This window comes from Nannospalax galili, unplaced genomic scaffold, assembly GCF_000622305.1.
Source record: "Nannospalax galili isolate Female #2095 unplaced genomic scaffold, S.galili_v1.0 scaffold490, whole genome shotgun sequence".
NCBI classification, from domain to species: domain Eukaryota; kingdom Metazoa; phylum Chordata; class Mammalia; order Rodentia; family Spalacidae; genus Nannospalax; species Nannospalax galili.
Genome location: NW_008329666.1, coordinates 220,044 through 240,562, shown reverse-complemented (window position 1 = coordinate 240,562; position 20,519 = coordinate 220,044).

The following is a 20,519-nucleotide window of genomic DNA, read 5'->3' as shown; positions in this document are numbered from 1 at the left end:
AGGCTCTTTTAGTGTTTGTTGCCAACTCAAATGTGGTATTCTTTTGATGGATTGGTTAAAAGCCTATTAGTTCTGCAAATACCTCAACTGCATACAGTTTATACAGCACTTTCCTTGCATTACTTTAAAAGCCCTGCACTTAAAGTGATTGTGTGTACAAGTAAATGATGGGATCGGGCTTCCTGCCAGTGATGAGAGAGTGGAGAAATTCCATGCCCTCGGAGGACTGGTTTAAAGAAGAAATTCTTTTCAGTTGACGTCTATTTTGGCCCACTGTCTGGGAATTCTTCCATATGAACTACTCTATTTTTCTCATGTATTTCCAGTGGCAGGTAGTTTTAAAGGTCACAGAGTTGCTTGGTCCAACCACAGGCACTGCTACTTAGTGGTCATTTTATTTAAAGAAAGTTGTGTGACCATGCTCTGGATTACTTTCCTCTTCAGCAATAGAGATAATCACAATGCAAAACCAATAGCTGTTTAATTAGGTATGTCATTGGTATACAATACTGAAGTAAACTGAATCAGGCTTCCAAAGATTGTTGACCCTAATCACTGTACTTTATCAGTTATGCTGAATGACAAAAGTCTTTATGGAAGTTGGTCAAGTTCAGGATCATCAGGGGAAGAGAATGATAGGAGAACAAATTTCTTCTGTGTTGTGACCCAGATGTAATAATTTATTACAACTACAGAAAACTGATAGTAACATGTAGACCCATGCAGAAAATATTAAGTTTTCATATTCCTCAAGATAGCCATGAGTTCACACTAGTAAGTATTGAGAGCTAGAACAACTCATGGATTGTTGACTATATTTTCAGGGAATTTAGCTACTAATATATAGGAAAGGTGTTTCATACAGAAGCTTATTGTGATGGGGGAGGTGAAGGGAACATGCCATTTGATGTTCCATCTTCTATTAGTAGACAGTTTATTCAAATCAAGCAAGGTAAAAGTGTGGTCGCCGGCTGTGGCTGCTCTCCTCTGGCTATGGTCGCTCTCCTGTTCTCTCAGTTACTCCAATCAGTTGTCCGGTCCGGAACCCAGGGCTGGTGAGGAGTCTGTGCCAGCGTCACCATATTCAGATGCAGGAGACCAGGTTCAGTGACACAGATCTGCTTTATTGCAGGAAAGTACTGGCTTATATAGGGGTAATAGTCCAATCATAACACAGCATATGGGATCCTTTATTAGCATGGCAGACTAGTATGCTATTACAATCTAGCGGGCCAGATGCCCTATTAGCATGATAAGTTTCAGTTTCTCTAAGTTTTGGATTCCTGGAAACCATGTGACTTACATAGTTTTTTCTCTGATAAGAAACAGGAAGCACTGCATTCCAGCATGATAGGTATGTAAGGCAAAAGGCAAAATCAGTCACAAGATTTTCCACAACATAAAAGAACCAATATAATGTTAGAAGAACATAGAAACCTCCAAAGTCTTCTCCTGCTTAATTAAGGAGAATGTGTTGGGTTTATATGTCAAACACTATACTCCCTGGAAGGATTACATAAGGTATTTATGAAAGCCTTGAAACCAATATCCCTAAACAATATATAAAACTAATATTTGCTTTCCAAAAAATAACACATGCATGGGAAAGAAAGTGGTCTACCACAGTGACTAAAGACCTTTAGAATTAAGCTGACTCCCTACTGAGAGTCTACACAGCAGTTAAGTTATATAAGCCCAAAGCAAGTCTCTCTCTCTCTCTCTCTCTCTCTCTCTTTCTCTCTTTCTCTCCATGTATATGTGTATGCATATGTCTAACATTACATCATTAAGGTATTAAGTAGACAATTGCTTTAAAAGTATAGGAATGACTTTTAAAATATGTACATAATATGGACTAAAGACTTTTACCTAACCTTGTAAACAAATCTACTGTTTACAAAGTAATGATTGACATATCAAAGTGCTTAAAGCAGAGTATCATCTGCTTATCTCATTGGAAGCAATAAGAGAAACTGAGAAGTCTGTTTGTAGTTGTGTGTGTGATATAGGCCTAGGGATGGAAGGGAAAGTTTCCCTGTTAAGGGTGGGTTCTGACTTCTACTTCCCCACTTCATGCTGGACATACTGTTTCAGTGAAAGAATGAGTGAAGCCTGCCTCTGCTTGGCTCCAGAGCACAGATCTGTGAGACATCTGAAAGAATTTCAGGTCCATTTTTTACCTTAAAATCAATTCTAACAGTCAGGCTGTTTCTAAATTGAGGCATAAGTGCAATGTGACTTAGATATACTGCACAGACAGCTAAGGGAATGTACAAACTTTGTGCACAGAAAGTTCTGTTAGGTGTTTTGTTTGTTTCAGTTCAAAAGCCTGTTTGCTCTTTAAAGCTAAGAAATCCAGAAATACCATATTTGGGGCCACATAGTAGGGCTGGAGTGATTTTTTTCCTGAAAAGAGGTCTGAGATCAAAACCTTGTGATCATTTTTTTAATAAGCATATATTTAGAATAAAAAAATATTGCCCATAAAAGCAGATGGCATTGAAGGCATATTAACAACAAAACTCTATTTTTGCCCAGTTTATGCATGGGAAGGAAATAATCATACATCAGCAAAACTCTTTGCAGCTAAATTTTAACATTTAATGAAGATTACAGAATTAACAATAAATAATACCCACACATATCATGTGGGAAAACCAGGCATGCATTCTCTTAGTGTAGTAAATACTAGATCTCCCCTAATTTTAAGTAACAGGGTAACATGTGATCTACTTCTGACCAAGGACATATTGGTTTAAGGAAAGGTTTATGGAAAAGAAATATTCAGTTCAACAATAGGAATGAAAACAAAGAAAGCTTCCCTCCTTTGTATTTCCTTTGCTTTTAGACATGAAGTACAATTGTGTAGTACTTGGATATCAGATAAAGAATTGGATGAACTAGAGAGATATTAACCTCGGGGTGTTTCATTGCTAAGCTGCCAGCTCCACTAAGGTTACCTTGATCCACTGGTTCCTTGATCCAAAGGTTCACTTATCTCAGACATTCTGTTTCTTATAAGTAAATGTGTTTGTAATTGATTTAATATATACAAATAAACTCCACTCTCAATAATTTAGGTTTAGACTCTTGCACTATAGTAAGATATAACTGCATTGCAATTTTTACAAGTCAGGGTAAGATCTTTTTTCAAATTACTCAAACCAGATATTTTAAAAAGTTTGAAGCTGAAAGAAAAACAAATTAACTTTATATATTCACTTATTGGGTTCATATTAGTTAACAAACATGGTGCTGCTAGGAATACCAGGATGTAGGAATTGGACATTTTCCTTCATGTCCTCTGTGCACATAAATAAACGTGTAAAAGTTAAATACTGAATGGCAAGTGCTATGAAAAGAGTATGATAGTGTTCAATGAAAAGAATCTACTTAGACAGACCTGAAATCGAGAAGGAGCCCAGCATGAGAAAATCTTGGGAAATAGCTTAGAAGAAGAGTAAATATAAGGCTTAGAATGGGAAAATTCATTAAGAACCCTGTGTAGCTCTGCAGTGTGAATTGAGGAACTGTGTTCCTTAGTTTTTTGTCAATTTGACACTAACTAGAGTCATCTGGGAGGAGAGAGCCACATTTAAGGAATTTCCTTTAATAGGCTGACCTGTGGGCCTGTCTGTGGGGCATTTTCTTGCTTGTTAGTTGATGTAGGAGGGCCCAGCCCACTGTGGGTGGTGTCATCCCTGGGTAGGTTGGCCTGGATAACAAAGATGGCTGAAAGCAACCCAGTGAGCAGGGTACCTCCATGGTCTGTGCTTCAGTTCCTTTTGAGTTCCTGCCTTGACCTTCCTGGATGATGAACTGTAAAAGGAAATAAACCCTTTCCTCCTCAAGATGATGTTTATCACAGCAACAGAAAGCAAACTAGAACAGGAAGGAGCGGGGAGAAGAGATTAAAAGAGCACAAGAGCTGCTCAAGCTCAAACCAGACAAATCCAGCTTGGGGGGGGGGGGGGGCAGGAGGTAGCACCCCTAGCAGAGGCGCTATTGGCATTTGGTAGCGCTGAGACAGGGAGAGTCAGCTTTCTTTAAGAGTGTGATTCTTGCTGGACCACAGTTCAGGGCAGATCTAATACCCCAGAGTATTTGGGCAACACATAGCTGGGGGGCGGGGGGCGGTTGAGGGAGGGGGATATATGCAAAATGCATTGTATTTTGTTCTTAACAAAGTAATAAAATATTTTTATAAAAAAATTTTAGGGACTGGAGAGATGGCTCAGCGGTTAAGAGCATTGGGTGCTCTTACAGAGAACTGTGGTTCAATTTCCCAGCACCCACATGACAGCTAACAACTACCAGTAACTCCAGTTCCAGTATTGGAATCCAACGCCGTTTTCTGACCTCCATAGGCAATGCAAGACACAGGTGCACCTACCTACATGCAGGCAATACAGTTATACACACACAATAAAAATAATATTTAAAAAAAAATAAAAATAGCCGCGCGAGGTAGAGCATGCCTTTAATCCCAGCACTCGCTGACAGCTAACAACTACCAGTAACTCCAGTTCCAGTATTGGAATCCAACGCCGTTTTCTGACCTCCATAGGCAATGCAAGACACAGGTGCACCTACCTACATGCAGGCAATACAGTTATACACACACAATAAAAATAATATTTAAAAAAAAATAAAAATAGCCGCGCGAGGTAGAGCATGCCTTTAATCCCAGCACTCGCGAGGCAGAGGCAGGCAGATCTCTATGAGATGGAGAGCAGCCTGGTCTACATAGTGAGTTCCAGACCAGTTGGGACTATAGGGAGACCATGTCTCCAAAACAGGAGGAGTAGAAAGAGGGTAGAGAAGGAGGAGGAAGATGAGGAGGATGAGGACGAGGACGAGGACAAGGCAGCTAAATAAATAATAAAAACTTTTCTTTAAAAAAAAGAGCAGCTGGACCTTGTAAGACATTGCAGGCCTAAGGGAGGGCAATAGGTTGCATTTTAATTTAAATACAGTAGGAGCAAAGGGGAGACTCGAAGTGTGATATACTCATTTATGTTTTCAGTAGCTTGCTCTGCTCTTCTGAGTGTGGATTAGGAGCGCGATAGAAACAGGAAACCACTGTACGGAGCTGAAAAACTTTGACTATGGTGGCTCCAGTGAGTTAGAGAAAAATCAGTATCTGAGAAAAACTGGTTGGCAAAATGTGGAGTGTGCTGATGTAACGAGCGGTGTGGAGCAGGAACATAATTCAAACCAGACACGTAGGTTTGTACTTTGGTTACCAGTTAAAGGCGGCACTAGCTTCCAACATGCGAAAGACTTGGAAGAAAAACATTCAAACATTTTATTTGAATGTGCTGTGTCTGAGAAGATCTGGAGAAGCCAAGAGGTGATAAAATAGGAAGTCTGACCCAGGAGCCTGCAGCTCAGGGAGGGGTCAATTTGGATGCTGGAGCAGGCAAATTATGGGACTAGATCATGCTGTGTAAGGGGAGTGGGGTGAGAAAGGAGAAAGCATGCAGGGCCGATGCTGTGAATGTTGGCGTGTATAAAGCAGATAATGGAAGAACAGCAGGGTCAGGAAGAAAAGAATGAGAAGAAAAAAAACGTGAAAACCATGAGGAAGAGGAGACTCAGCGGACTATAATACGCCAGCAGCTATAGTGTGACCTGTTCACAGAGCAGAGAGTGAAACAGGAGTCCCTCTTAGGACTGAGCCCTCCACAGTCTCCTATTCTCTGCACACTGCCCAGTTGTGGCTCTCTGTGCTAATCGCCATCTACTGCTAAATGAAGCTTCTCTGATGAGAGTTGAGAGATGCACTGATTTATGGGTATGATGATGAATTATTCCCAGTCGGATTAATACTGTGTTGTAATGGAACATCTATGTCACAACCCTCCTCCCAAGGCTCTGGGATCATCATGGAAGAGGAGGTGGAATGACTGTAAGAGCCAGAGGTGGTGGATGACTGCAAGGAAACAGGTTTCTAGATATAACAGAACAGCTGCACACATGAACTCATAGCAGTTGTGACAACAGCCACAAGATCTACTTAAGCTCCAGCCAGAACGAAAGCCTAGCTTGGACACAAGAGGTAGGCAGGAGGTCCTTTCCTAAGCTGAGGAGTTATTGGCAATTGCTAATTGATAGGAGAGGGCGAGTTAGTTTTCTCTAAAACCGTCGCCCTAGTAGGTTGACTGAGCTCCAGGGGATGGCCCCACACCCAAGAGTATTAGGACAAAACAAATTGAACCTAATGGTTTAAAAAAAAAGGGAGGGGGGACATGAAGTTGGGTGGGTAGGAAGGTGGGGGTGGATCTGGGAGGAGTTGGGGGAGGGGCAAATATAATCAAATTATATTGCACAAAATTCTCAAAATTAATCAAATATTGTTTTTTATAAAGTAGAGAATGATCAGAGAGCTTTTGAACATATATGAAAATGTCAGTAAGTTGATCATACACAAGGCAACTAGCCATGGACAAGACCATGGGATTTGCAACTGAACACCAGTGACTTATGGGAGTGATTTTCATGACCTAAGGAACACAGAAACCATACCGAGTTAGTGAGTTAAGAAGTTCATAGAAAAAGAAGCTGAGTCACTTTTTGAAAGTTTTTCTCTGAGGAGCAGAGAAATACACTGAAACTTGTAGGAGGAGAGGGAGTGTTACTATCTCCTCATTTACTCTAATAGAAAGATCCCACTGAAAAATTTAAAGAACAAGATGCTGCTTACAAAAGAGCACAATGAGGTAAAGTGGAGAGCAAAGCCTGGGGGATGGAAGGTTCCAGAGTCTACACAGAGCCAATGCGTGATAGGAGCAAGATTGTTTCTTTCAACTTTTCAGGGAGGATGATGTGAATGCTAAGTGCTGCACTTACCTCAAAGGCTTTGCCAGTCTTTATGGCAAGAAACAGTCACAGACCGCCTTTGCCGAAGGTGACAAGCCATGTGAGTCTGAGCAACAACACCGTGACTGAGAATTGCACACAATTAATGAAATGAAAACCAGGTATGATACGATTGAGTTGGGGGGGGTACGGCTGGCAAACTGTCTGAGGTGCATACTTTCAAGATCTTACCATACATTTTGGAGACAGTAGGATCTCTCAGTTTAAGAGTTTGTAGTTTGGTTTTTTTGCTTTTTATTCTAGGAGTCCATTTATTGAAAAATAACCCAGACTCAGCCCTGGATAGAAGCATCCTGATGCAATACATGGAAATGCTAAAATGCTGAAATTCAAAGCATAATAAACTATAAGCATCTTTCTCTGCTCCGAAGATGGCCATGGAGAAGTAAATGCACTAAAATAGAAACGAGTCTCTGAAAGCAAATTCTTTGAAAAGAAATAAGACAGCTAGGAATAGCAGAACAGGTCAGAACTGCAGCTGCCTTGAATATCGTGGCGGCTAACTGAACTGCACTAGGAGGTTAATAGGTGATTTAAAAGAGTGTTCAAAGTCAGACATCACAGAAAGCACGTATCACACAATTAAGGCCATTTTCAGATTCCAAAAGCAGTAACCTACTTGTATCTTTATGCACATCCTCTGCCTTCCTCTTGCGAAAGGCCTAACTTCTGTGTTCTGGGTTTAACCCTTTTCACCAGTCAAAATCTGTGCTCTTCAAATTCTTCTCTCTCTCAAGCCAGTCCAAATCTCTCCTTTTGTTCTAGCCAGTTCTCACCAGCATAGAATGTTGATTCAATGTTTCTAGCAGTTATCTTTTAAAGAGTCCTCTGAACCTATGTCCTTCTAATCTAAAGAACGGGTTGACTCACGTCTCATCAGCAGTTCTCTCTTTGGATTCAATAAAACCTGGCCTTTGTCCTTTTCATGTCACAGGAACGACTCCTGCTAAAGTCACCAGAGTCTTCACACCACCACATTCTCTTTGTACATCCCACATAGGTCTCAGAATCTTGATATAGAGCTATTCTGTTAGTTTGAAACATAAAACTGATGGTTGAAAAATTACTTAGCAGTTTTATTTAACTCAATCTAATAGTGATTGTTTTCTTACATTCTCTGATTCCAGGGTCCAGTTGTTTCTCTTTTTCTTTTTTTGTTTCACTGTAACACAGATTATCTAATTTCTACGTTTATCTCCTTTGTTCAAACTCCATCATTGGTCCGATTTTTTGCTCCTGCTCACACCTCTCTGTAAATGATTTTGTCTATTCACAAAATTTAAATGACCTATGTTGTGTTGGTACCTCCTGAGCCTCCCTTCCTACGAGGTCCGGATTCATGTATGCAGCTAACTTGCCTACAAGTGTCTTGTCTAACAAGCATCCAAAGTAGCACGGCCAATGCAGAAGTCTTCGTCTTCTCTCCCTCATGTGTCCCTCCTGCTCTTCCTCACCTCATGAGTGGCACTGCAGCACTGCCAACTGTTAAAGCACAAAAGGTACAAGGTTTTCTGGACTTCAGCTTTCCCAAATCTCTTACACTTAATCTAATAGAAAGAATTCTTTTTGCTATTTCTCCTAAAATAATGGCACACTCATCTTCTCTGCTTCCATTTATAGCAGTAGTTGCATAGAGCATAGTCCCTAAACCTTGACATAACTGATATTTGGCATATAATCATTTCTTATAGGGACGTGTCCTGTATAATACTGACCAATTTTTGCTGGCTTTGCCTGTAAACACCAGCAGCAGCACCCTGTTCCCAATTGTGAAACCCAGAAATATCTCCAGACAGTGCCACATATACTCTAGGGAAAACATTCGCCCCAAGAACCACTGCCCTATAGCAATCAGCTGTCACCATTAGCTTGCAATAGCCAGCCCAGCAGATCTCCTTCCCACTTACACTCCTTGCATGCAAAGTTCAACATGGTAGTAAAACAAGTCTTCTAAAATTATAATCAGGTTCCCAAGTGAAGCAATTCAGTAGTAATAGAAACAAATTCTTGATGCAGTTTCCAAGGCTCATGACTCCTGCTCCGATCTGGCCTCATCTGTTGCCATCCACCATGTTCCAACCATAGCCACACCATTTTTCAATGGACTAAGCTTGTTACTAGGAGTCTTCAGGTGCTCCTGCCTCTTGGGAGTTTATTTTGTTATCATTCAGGTTTCAATTTAAAGGCTTCCTCCTAGGAAAAGCATATCATAAGCAACTTATTTAAAATGTCATCTATCCTGTGTTACTTTCAGGAGTGTCTGTGACCTTTCCTTTTGCTTTGTCACTAAGATTAAGTCATTACATGTTTCTAGTCTACCCTACCCTAAAGAGACAGTAGGCTCGATAAAAGCAAGAGAATTCTGCTAGATGAGGAAGAGCTGATCTTCCTAAAACAAGGAACTCTAGATAGGCTGACTAGATTCAGCAGACGGACAAGCACTGGGGAATGGCTGAGGGCACCGACAGCACAGTGGACGGTAACAGGGGTGACAGTATATGGGCTCCAGTGTGTGTGTGTGTGTGTGTGTGTGTGTGTGTGTGGTGGGGGGAGACTATGAGAGAGTGCCATTTGGGATGTTGGTATGTGAATATATAGACGAATAAGATTGTTTGGGATGTTCTGTGTGAAATACACACAAAAAATCAATAAATAAAAAATGAGTTCTATTTGAGGAAGAAGGATAAAAATTTGCTCCATGTTAATTAGTAGAGGTGAAACACATTACCATTGAAATCTACCCGATGATTTTATATCCATGCTCCGGTGAATCTCAGAAAGTAATTGACTGTGACTAGTAATAATCAGATATATAGAGATTAGAGATGCATGTGCAAACATCTAAGTGTTAGTAGCATTAAAAATGAGTTTTCCTGTACGAAAGAGCATATTTTAAAATGAAATAGAGATCTTTTTTAAAGGTTAAAACCTCATTTAATTTTATATCTTATAGGGTTTATACTGAGTTCATTATTGTGTAACTGTATGAATTCAACTGTGAACCTAAAAATTTACAGCCAATACTGAAAGAGATGCATCTTTGCTCTGGAAATTGTTACTGACTATATTAATGCTGTGAAGAAATGTTTCTTCTAATCATGTGGTTATTAAATAATTTTTAAAAAGCAAGAGAATTAACCTATTTTTTTTACTACAGAATCTTCAGTGTATGAATAAATATTTGTTCACTGAACAAAAGGTGAAAATTTCAAGCAATGCATTTTCATATTAATGAAAGTAAATGAATTTCAAGCAATGAAAATAATAGTCCTTAAAATGACATGATTACAACATTTCATTTGCATATAAATTTCATTTTTATGTTCTTCATTTTGTCAGTAACCCAAGGAGAAGGATGTGAAAAGTTTTTAAAAATGTTTTATTATTATTTAACGTGTATGAGTGCATTGCCTGCATGTATGTAAGTGCACTTGTGTTGTTCAGTGCCCACGGAGATCAGAAGAGGGTGTTGGATTTCCCTGGAACTGGAATTATGGATGGCTGCCATGTGGGTGCTGGGAATTGAACCCAAGTCCTCTGCAAGAGCAGCCAGTGCTCTTAACCACTGAGCTATCTCTCCAGTCACATGAAAACTTTTTGACAGTTCACTTTCTTTACTGAGTTTCTAGAGTTTCCAAAAATACAAATAAAGTTAGGTGATCTTGTTTGGAACCTGAAAAATAAATCCAATACCCCTCTAATATCAAATACTTTGGGATTAATTTATAATGCAGCTAAACATCACTTATAGACATCATGTGAATTTCTTTTTTTTTTTTCTGGTGTTTTTGAGTCAGGGTCTCCTGTATCCCCAGTGAGCCTAGAACTCATTATGTAGACCAGGCTGGCCTTGAATTCACATAGATCTGCCTGCCTCTGCCCCCTGAGTGTTGGGATTGAAGGCATGTGCCACCATCCCCGGCACATGTTAATTTCTTAATGAAGTTATTTTTAAAATATATTCAGTGTAGTAACTTCTCGACAAACACCTCTAGTGTCTATCAGTGTTCCAAGTAGTGTTATACAGAACAAATTAATGAAGCAGTATTTTACAGTGAAGAAATTAATGAAGTTTCTGCTTTTGTAGCGTGTATAAACAGTAAATATTTTAAGAAGAAAATGAAGCAGGAAATAGGTATACATTGTATAAGCAATCAAAGTTTTAGGTAAGGCAGCAAAGGGAGACTTCCATTTGAGTAATATTTGAACTCAGGCATTAAATGAGGGATCAAAAGCTATGTTGCTATCTGGAGAAAGAGCATTTTCACCCATTAACACTGGCAAGCACAAGGACCAGGAGTGTCAGGAGTTGAAACAGATGGGACAGAGAGTAACAGTTGTCAGGATCAGAGAGAAAAAATATTGGATGGCACTTTTATTTATTTTAATTCTGTGTATATAAGTGTTTTGTCTGCATGTATGTAAGTGCACTCATGTGTGCAGTACCTGCAGAGGCCAGAAGAGGGGGTTTGGATTCCCGGGAACTGGAGTGACAGATGGTTGTTAGCAGCCATGTGGGTGCTGGGAACGAAACGCAGGTCTTCTGCAAGATTAACTACTAATTAGATGGCACTTTTTAAGGGAAAATGCATATATAGTTGAGTAGTCAGATCTTAAATTCACTAATGAAATGTAGATATTGCCATCATTCCAGAAAATTTCTCGTGAGCCTTTCCAACTACCCTCATATTCATTTTGTCTATTTTTATCTTCACATAAATGGTATCATTTAAATGTAAAATTTTTTATCCAGCTTCATAATATTACTTTCAGATTAACCTGTGCTGTATCTACAGAATATGCAGTCTGTCTATATCTGTGTATACTCTATTGTGTGGACACATTGTTGAATCATGGAAATTTGAGTTATTTATGATTTGGGGATATTGTGAATGGATTGATTGACATGGGCATTTGTGTATACGTGCTTGCATAGATATAGTTTTCCTTTTCTCTTGACTAAATAATTATGATCAAGATTTTTGCGATTTGAGGACAGGTGCATTTTTCATTATGTAAACACTGTTTTATCAATTTGTCGAAAATGGCTATATTATTTCACACACTCACTTCAATGAAAAAAATTTTAGTTCTATATTGTTTTATCTTTAACTGTTTGAATGAGTGTGAAACAGAACATTTTGTACATTTAATTTGTACCTTCCTGAAAGTTATTAGTGTTAAGTACTTTCTTGTGTGCTTTTTTGAACATGTATTTATTGTTTATGAAGTGTCTGAATCTCTTGTCCAATTTCAGTTCTGTTGTCTGTCTTTTATTATTGATTTGCAGGAGTCAGTCAGGCACTCTGACTTTCCCCTGGTGTGGTATGCTGTCCTTCTGGCTGTGAGTGTTTATTTTCTAATCTCAGCTTAGGCTACTTTTCTTTCCATGTGAACTATATGACCAAGTCAATGCCCAATGCTGTGCCTATGATCTTTCAATATTTACATGAACATACTGAGTCAATCCATTTGTAAGCCAAGTCAAAACTTTTCCCCACCAACTGGTAATAATGGATCTCTTTGGGATCTGAGGGAAGAGCACTAGTGGAATGGAAGTGGATGATAACGTGTTAAGGTTACCTGATTATTGGTGTATATTCTTTCTAGTGCTCGATGTCTAGTGTACCATTTCTACATTTTATGAACTTCTTTAGCTCTACTCAATCTTATGCCTTCTTGGTGGGTTTGATTAAATCAGCTCAAGATACATGGTACCATTTGAGTAGCCACTTGTTGGCCCATAGAAAAAATATAGCTAGCCTCTGAAAACTGATCGCATGATCTTGTTTCAGAGCTAGTGGTGGCTTCATTGTGACTCTTGCATTAGGGCTTGCCATAGCTCTAATGTTATCTTTTTGTATCACTGGTATTTCTGGCATAATAGAATCGATCATGTTCTATAACCTAATAAGCAGAATTGCTTATAGCATTGTCAGAATCTGTTGTAAAATGCTTCCTGCCTCTTCTAGATGCCACTCATCAGTGAGAGCATGCATGCATGTTACACAGAATGGGTGCAACACTGGTCTCAGGTGTGGGATATGCTGCATTTATGATACAAAGAGGTCTCTTAAACATTGTGCTTATCCGTGGTGGGATGTACAAGTTTGCGAATCAGTAATTTGTCCTGTAATTTGAATGAAATGACTTGGAATACTGGGCACTGAACCTTAAAATTATGCTAATGTGATAGTTCATTAAAAGGTTTAGATAATCTGTCTTACATGGCCTTCTGTGGATAGTCACCCTTTGCTCATTTTGTTCAATTAGCATGATGTTGTTGATGAGGTGGGCAAGTGGGACATTGTTCAGGATGTTCAGCTAGTCTAAACATTTCAGAATGCATAATGAGAGAAGGCTAAAAGTAAAGGTAGTCTTTTGGTAAAAATGTATATTTATGACTGATTCAGGAATAGTGCTAGATGCACTGTGTTCTATGACGAGGGTCTTACTAGAGTGCTAAATTACTTGACAAAGTGTTTGATAAACTGAGGTTCCATAGCCTTGATCACACACAGCCATTGTCAAACATAAGCTCTCAGCTCCTATTGGTATGACCTAATTAGGCTTCATTGCTTCTTTGTCATCTCCCCTTCCTTATCAGGTTCAATACATCCCTGACCAGGTTGTGTGGTTAGTAAAACTACTCATTGTCCTGGGTACCAGGAGGGAAAATTGAGACAATCCTGGGTGAGTTAATGTGCAGCTTTTTTTTTTTTTTAGTATTATTTTTTTAGTATTATTATATATTTATATATATGAGTGTACTACCTGCATGTATGTAAGTACATCTGTGACATGCAATGACTGCAGAGGTCAGAAGAGGGTGTCAGATCCCTTGGAACTGGAGTTACAGATGGTTGTTAACTGCCATGTGGGTGCTCGGGTCCTCTGCAAGAGCACCCAGTGTTCTTAACTGCTAAGCCATCTCCCCAGCCTTGAAGACTTGTTTTTAAGAAACAAGGGCATGAAAGTCACCAAAACAAGGGGTCACTTCCACAGAGAATATCAATTAGATGACTCTCAGGATTCCTAATTTTCAATGTCATCAGCCCTGTGGCATGTGTAATGGTCCCATTTTCTCCCCATAGTCCTGAAACTGGTATAACCAATGGTGCATTTATTTAGAGTTGTTGTTTTTATTTGTATTTATATGTGTCTGTCACATGTGGTAGGTGCCCGTGGAAACCAGAAGACAGTGTTGAATCCCTTAGATCTAGTATTACAGGTGGTTGTGAGCTGGTCCATATGGGTGCTGGGAACTGAACTCTGGTCCTCTGAAAGACAGCAGGTGCTCTTAACCTCTGGGCCATCTCTATAGCCTTCCCTTTTCCCCCTCCCACCAATAACATATATTTTATATTTTATTTTTATTATTTTTGTTTTATTTTATGTGTATGAGTGCATTACCTGCATGTAAAATGTAAGTGCCAATGTCATGCAATGCTCACAGAGGTCAGAAGAGGGCATTGGATCCCCTGGAATGGGAGTTACAGACAGTTGTTAGCCACCATGTGGGTGCTGGAACCAAACCCAGATCCTCTGCAAGAATAGCTAGTACTCTTAATTGCTGAGCCATCTCTCCAGCTCCCCATCCCCAATAATGAATTTTTTAAAAAAGAGTTTAAACAAGGCTTGGTGTAGCAGACTGTAATCTATGCTCAGGAAGCTGAGGCAGAATGGAAAGTTCAAGGCCACTGTGTGCAACTTAGGTGAGACATTGTCTCAAAATAAAAATTTAAAAATAGAGTAATTTTGCTTACCCTGCATAAACATCAGCTCAAAATGAATCAAAGACCTTAATGCAGTACACAAAACTCTGAATCTACTAGAAGAAAGCATACCCAAACACTGCAAGATATAGGCATAAGCAAGAACCTCATAACAAGAACTATAATAGCATAAGGAATAATCACAATAATCAATAAACTGTATTCCATGAAACTAAAAGGCCTCTTCACAGCAAACAATCACCAGAGTGAAGAGGCAGGCTATAGAATTGGAGAAAACCTTTGCTAATGATACATCTAAGGGGATTAATATCTAGATCTATTAAAGAACTCCAAAATTAAACACTCCTCCCCAATAACAAAAAATTAATCAATAATTTGCTATTTGGGGCTAATGAATAGTTCTCAAAGGAAGAAATAAAAATAGTTAATACATCACTGAAAAAGTGTCTAACACCCTTACTCATTAGGAAAATGCAAATTAAAATGGCATTGAGATAGAATCTCATCCAAGTCAGAATGCCTAACTCATGTGCGCACACGCACACACACACACACACACACACACACACACACACACACACACACACAAACCAAACCCTGAAATCTAGCTGGGATGAGAAAAGAGCAACTTTTACACTTTGCTGGTGGGAATATAAACTGGTCTGGTACAGCCACTCGACAAATTAGTGTGGCATTTCATCAGAAAAGTCAAAGTAGAATTCCCATATGGTCCAACCACGCCACTCTTGCTTATATACACAAAGGCTTCTAAGCCAGTACACCATAGAGACACTGGCACATCCCTATTTATTGTTACACTATCACAATAGCTATCATATGGAACCAGCCTAGATCTTCATCAATGTAGGGAAGCTGCATTCAAAATGGCTCCGACTGCCTCAGTGGGGGGAGGAGCTAAGGAATTGGACCAGGAACAAAAATTAAGAAAAAGTGTAGGTAATTGGAGACTAACTATGGGGTGTGAGCACTCTCTCTGGGCGCACTCCCAGAATGGCACTCCCCCGCCACACCTGGTTAGTCGCTGGCGGGTCTGGCCACAGGCGTCTCTGGCCTCATCGGTGGGTGCCCTGCAGGCTTTTCCCGGCGGCTCGGGTCCCGTGTCTCTGGAGCTTCTCTGCTGCAGAAGCGTCCTGCCGAATCCTGTCCCTAATCCACCAGTGTACTTTTCCTCAGGATGCGAGGTCCACTGGCCACTGAACCCCACGGGAGAAGTACAGAGACAGCGAAAGCTAGAATGTCCATGAGCCAGTCACGAGGGAGTGCAGCCCCCCAGAGAGATTGGGCCGCCGGTAGTGATACAAGACTCAGACTTGGCTCAGTCTGTGCTACAGCTTTATTGTCTGCAACCTAATTCTCTGCAGCCCAATTCTCTGCAGCCCAATTCTCTGCCTAAGACATTTATACCATGGGGGTAGTGGTCCTTTCAGAGCCAAAGGCCATGTTTATGTTATGGCATTTGTGGCGGACACTTCAAAAGGAGAGACAGGAAAGATGCCAGGAAGACACCCTGCTTATGAAAGGAGCCCGCAGCACATGATCCCGAGCTGCATGAGCTGTCTGGTCGTGAAGGGGCTTCTACTTTGCATAACAGAGGTCCCCAACAACTAACCAGGAGGAAAATGCGTGAACACCTCGTGATCATCATAGTAGTGCATTGAAAGGAGCCTGTGTGCCCTACGTGACCTTTCACAGGATTGGAGAATAGGTTCCTGACCATGCTAATGACTGTGGTTTTTGCCTTTATAAGCATTGTAACACTTACAATAAACGAGTTCCTGCATGACTAAACTCCCTGCTGCGTCTGAGAGTCTCGGGGAGGCTGGTGAATGGGCGAGCGGCGCCCTTACCCCTCCTCGGCCCCCATCGCTGAGCTCCACGTCCTGCATCGCTGGTGGGGAGGAGGCTCGGCACATCGACAGTTGAATGAAGAAAAGGTACTGCATATATACACAATAGAATTTTAAAGAAAAATGAGATTGCAACATTCATAAGAAGACAAATGGAACTTTAGATCTATTTGTTAAGTGAAAGAAGCCGGATTCAGAAAGACAAATATCATGTTTTCTTTCATCTGTGAAAACCTAGATTAAATTTATATATACATGTGCATAAATCTGTACATGTATACGTAGGTGATGAAAGTAGACAAGGACCATGGAGGGAGAGGATCAGAGGGGAGGACAAGAGAGGTAATGAAACATGTGACATGGAAGCAGAAGGCAGGACTATTTGGTAGAAGAAAGAGGCCAACAAGAGTGAGGGAGGGGTGCATTGTATGGGGCGAATCATAACAAACTAGAATGATCTATAGGGATGAAAATGTCACAGTGAAACCCATTACTTCATATGCTAACCTGAAAAAAAGGAGGACGGGGAAGCAAAGGGGGAAAGAAGAAGGCGGGAATAGAGCTTGGTTGTAGAGCACACCCCTGATGTGTGAAAACTTATGTTGAAGCCACAGTATCGCCAAAATAAATAAAAGATTAAATAAATTAGTCTATAGTTAGAGACTTTAATCTTTGGAACTCTGCTACATTTACTAAATTCCCTTCTTGGTTCTCAACTTTCTTTTTCTGAGAGACTGTCAATACTGCTCCAAGGCCTTCTGGATCTCAGACTGACTTTGCTTTTAACGACCAATTGTCTTTTCATCATCTTTTCCTACTGCTTAAGTGAAAGTTTGAAATGGTCACTCAGTTCCTTTGTTCTTTAATTAGCATTTACCCTGCATCTTCATATGCTTGCTACAGATAGCTCGCATTCATGCCTTCTAGACTCTAGGTTCTGCAGATGAAAGTCTTAAAAATTTTGAGGGGCCGTTGGTGCTCCACAAGTACTGTTGAAGTGTTCACTGTCAGCCTGGCAGTGGTTCATCTCATTCTAAGCTCCATCCCATAATGCTGGTGTCCTGATGGTTTAGAGGGAAGTACTACTTGTCATTCTGTCTTGTGAATTCCAATTACATATTGTAAATTATTGAATACTGCCCTAGAAGTTATAGAACCTGTTTTTATACTTTTCCAGTCTCTGTTCATCACAATAGATAACTTCTACTAATCATTTACTACTTCATTGATCATCTTTTGGCAACCTGATGCTTAGCAAATATTTCATCCCAGAAATGGGACATTTTAAGTTTCCTTTGTATTTTTATAGTTTCCATTTCTCTGTTGATATTCTCTATGTCCTCTCTCGGTTATTCTTTCCTTTAACATATTTAGTATACTTACAGTAAGTTCTTTCAAGTTCCATCTCCTTAGTTTCAACATCTGAATTTCTTGAGGTCTGTTCTACAGACCAGAGGATTTTGATGAGAGCTGTACAAAGACCAATGAAATGTGGTAAATGGGGGCTGGAGAGATGACTCAGCAGTTAAGACCACGAGCTGCTCTTGCAGAGGACCCAGGTTCCATTCCCAGCACCCACATGTCAACTAACAACTGTCCATAACTCCAGTCCCAGGAGATCCAATGCTTGCTTTTGACCTCCACAGGCATTGCATGACACGGGTTCACTTACATACATGCAGGCAATGCACTCATACACATAAAATAAAAAATAATAAATAAAATATTAAAAAAGAAATGTGGCAAATGACATAAATAGGTCTACACCAGTCAACAACACCACCCTTTTTGAAGAGTTACAGTCAAAAGAGATGGTGGTGGTGGTTGGACCATGGGAAGCAGCATTAGCGTGAGTGCATAGGCTTGGGATTTGGACCATCAGGTCTTGCCGATAAGTTGGAGACTGGAGGGAAACAGAAGAAAATTAAATGACAACCTGTAACTATTATACTCTGTGAGAGTAAAATTAACTGTTCATTTTTTAGCTGTAACAAGATAAGGCATATGTTTGAGAAGGGGAAGACCAAGAGTTCAGCCTGTTCATGCTGAGTGGGAGATACCTACTAGCAATCCAATTACAGATGCACTGAACTGCACTTGCCCATGAGCTGGAGCTCAAGACTGAGGACCTGGATGATGCCAACTTGGAAGTCAAAGGTATATGGATGGTATTTTAAAGCTACAAGTCTAGGGAAGCATTTGTGATCCTTTGTGCACTTAAATGGTTATGGGTGTGAGCAATAAGGGGATATGAGAAAAGGGTCTAAAATTAAGTACAAGGAGAAACACCAGAATGTGGGATGCAAGGGAAGAAGTGAAGATTATGACTCAAAAAAGAGCTTGTCACATGCTGCTGATCACCAGGAAAAGAAAGAACTGAGAACCTAGTCTTCAGTGCATTAACCCACTTCAACTCTAGGGTTTGTCTACAAAATACATTAATGTATTAATCAATACGGTTATCTTAACGTGGCTGGGAGTTTAAATTCTGAAAGCGCTTAGCTTTTAATTAGCTGAATTCCTGAGAGTCCTATCTGAGATCTTTTCAGCATTTTATCCAGAATAGTGATTTTATCAATTAGAATAATTGTATTCTACATGTCACTTGAATGTCAATTTATGGATTCCTAGTCACTTTCTCCTTCCAATAACATTTATTTAAGTTAATCTAATATTTAGATTCTTGAGAATAGTTCAACAGTGAAATGGGCACTCATGTCCCTTCTACTGCAGTGATACACTGCTTGCCACAACTGCCCTACATAAATGGGAATGTGCCCATCAGATATGGTGTTTTTATGTATCTAGTATTCCAAAAACTGTATCATTAAATACAGCTGCTAAAATATGGTCTCAGCACAATGGATGTAAAAACTGCTTTCTATAGAAAAATCAAAAGCTTGCCTTAAATATCTGAGTGGAATGAAGAATGTAGAGTCTGGCCACCATAAAAACGTTTTCCAAATGCACAGGCACTTGTTGAAGGGTGGTGAAACAGAGATCCATCCATGCTCTGTTTCAGAAAACCTCAGTATTGTGGAAGGGACACTTACAATTAGTTCATGCAGAATATATGCTCCTTTGTGACCAACCTAGAGGAGGTATCTTTCTTTTATAGGAACACATTTGCATATCTGCATATAGAGGAACTTTCTATGGAAAGACACCTGCAAAAATGTGACTTTATTCTGACGGATTCAGATAAGAGTTATAAACTCACTCCAAAGTTGGTAGAGCCTCAGTATTTCCAGTATCTTGGGTAGACGTGTGCAAGCTAGGCCAAAGGATGGCCTTAGTGTTGTCCAAAAGCAGCATGGTTTAGAATTGTGGGCAAACGTTTCTTCCGAAGGCTTCCTATATCTGGAAACATTTTGATTGCTGTGACAACTGAGGAGGAGCACTCAGGCAAACTGCTTCTAGTTAGAGTACAGGCCATGAGAGGCGCTAAACTTGAATCATTCATATATGTTTATAAGTTATCATTGCCGATGCACTCACTTCCTGAAAAATGGAAATAATCAGCTCCAAATGTCAGCAGTGCCAGACGAGAAACTTTGTCAAAAGCATTATTGTGTAAGAATATCTGTAATATCTCAAATCTAATTTTACGTTTAACATGTGCCTGCCATCCCTAGGATGTGTTGTTAAGGAAATTTTGTCATATGCTGTTCCAATTCTAGTGAAATGTAGCCTCTTGAGGTTTCCACGAGGTTGTTTTACTTGAAGGTGATTATTTCTACCTATTCAAAAATGAAAACCCTGACTCTGAATAAGTTTCGATTTTTTTGCTCTCTGGGCCTGTGCGATCGAGCTGCCATTCTCCTGCATAGCAAGGAAGTGCTGCGCATGCCAACAGGTGGACTTACTGGAGCTGACCTGTGTCTCCCAAGTTCAGAGGCGGCTGCACGCAGATGGGAGGAGCTGAGGGAAAGGCAAGGAGCAGCAGCCCCTGCGCCAGCCACTGGAGTACCAGGCAGGACCCACGTGCGTACGGAGCCGTGGCCTCAGTGTAGAGGCGAGGCCAACCGGACGG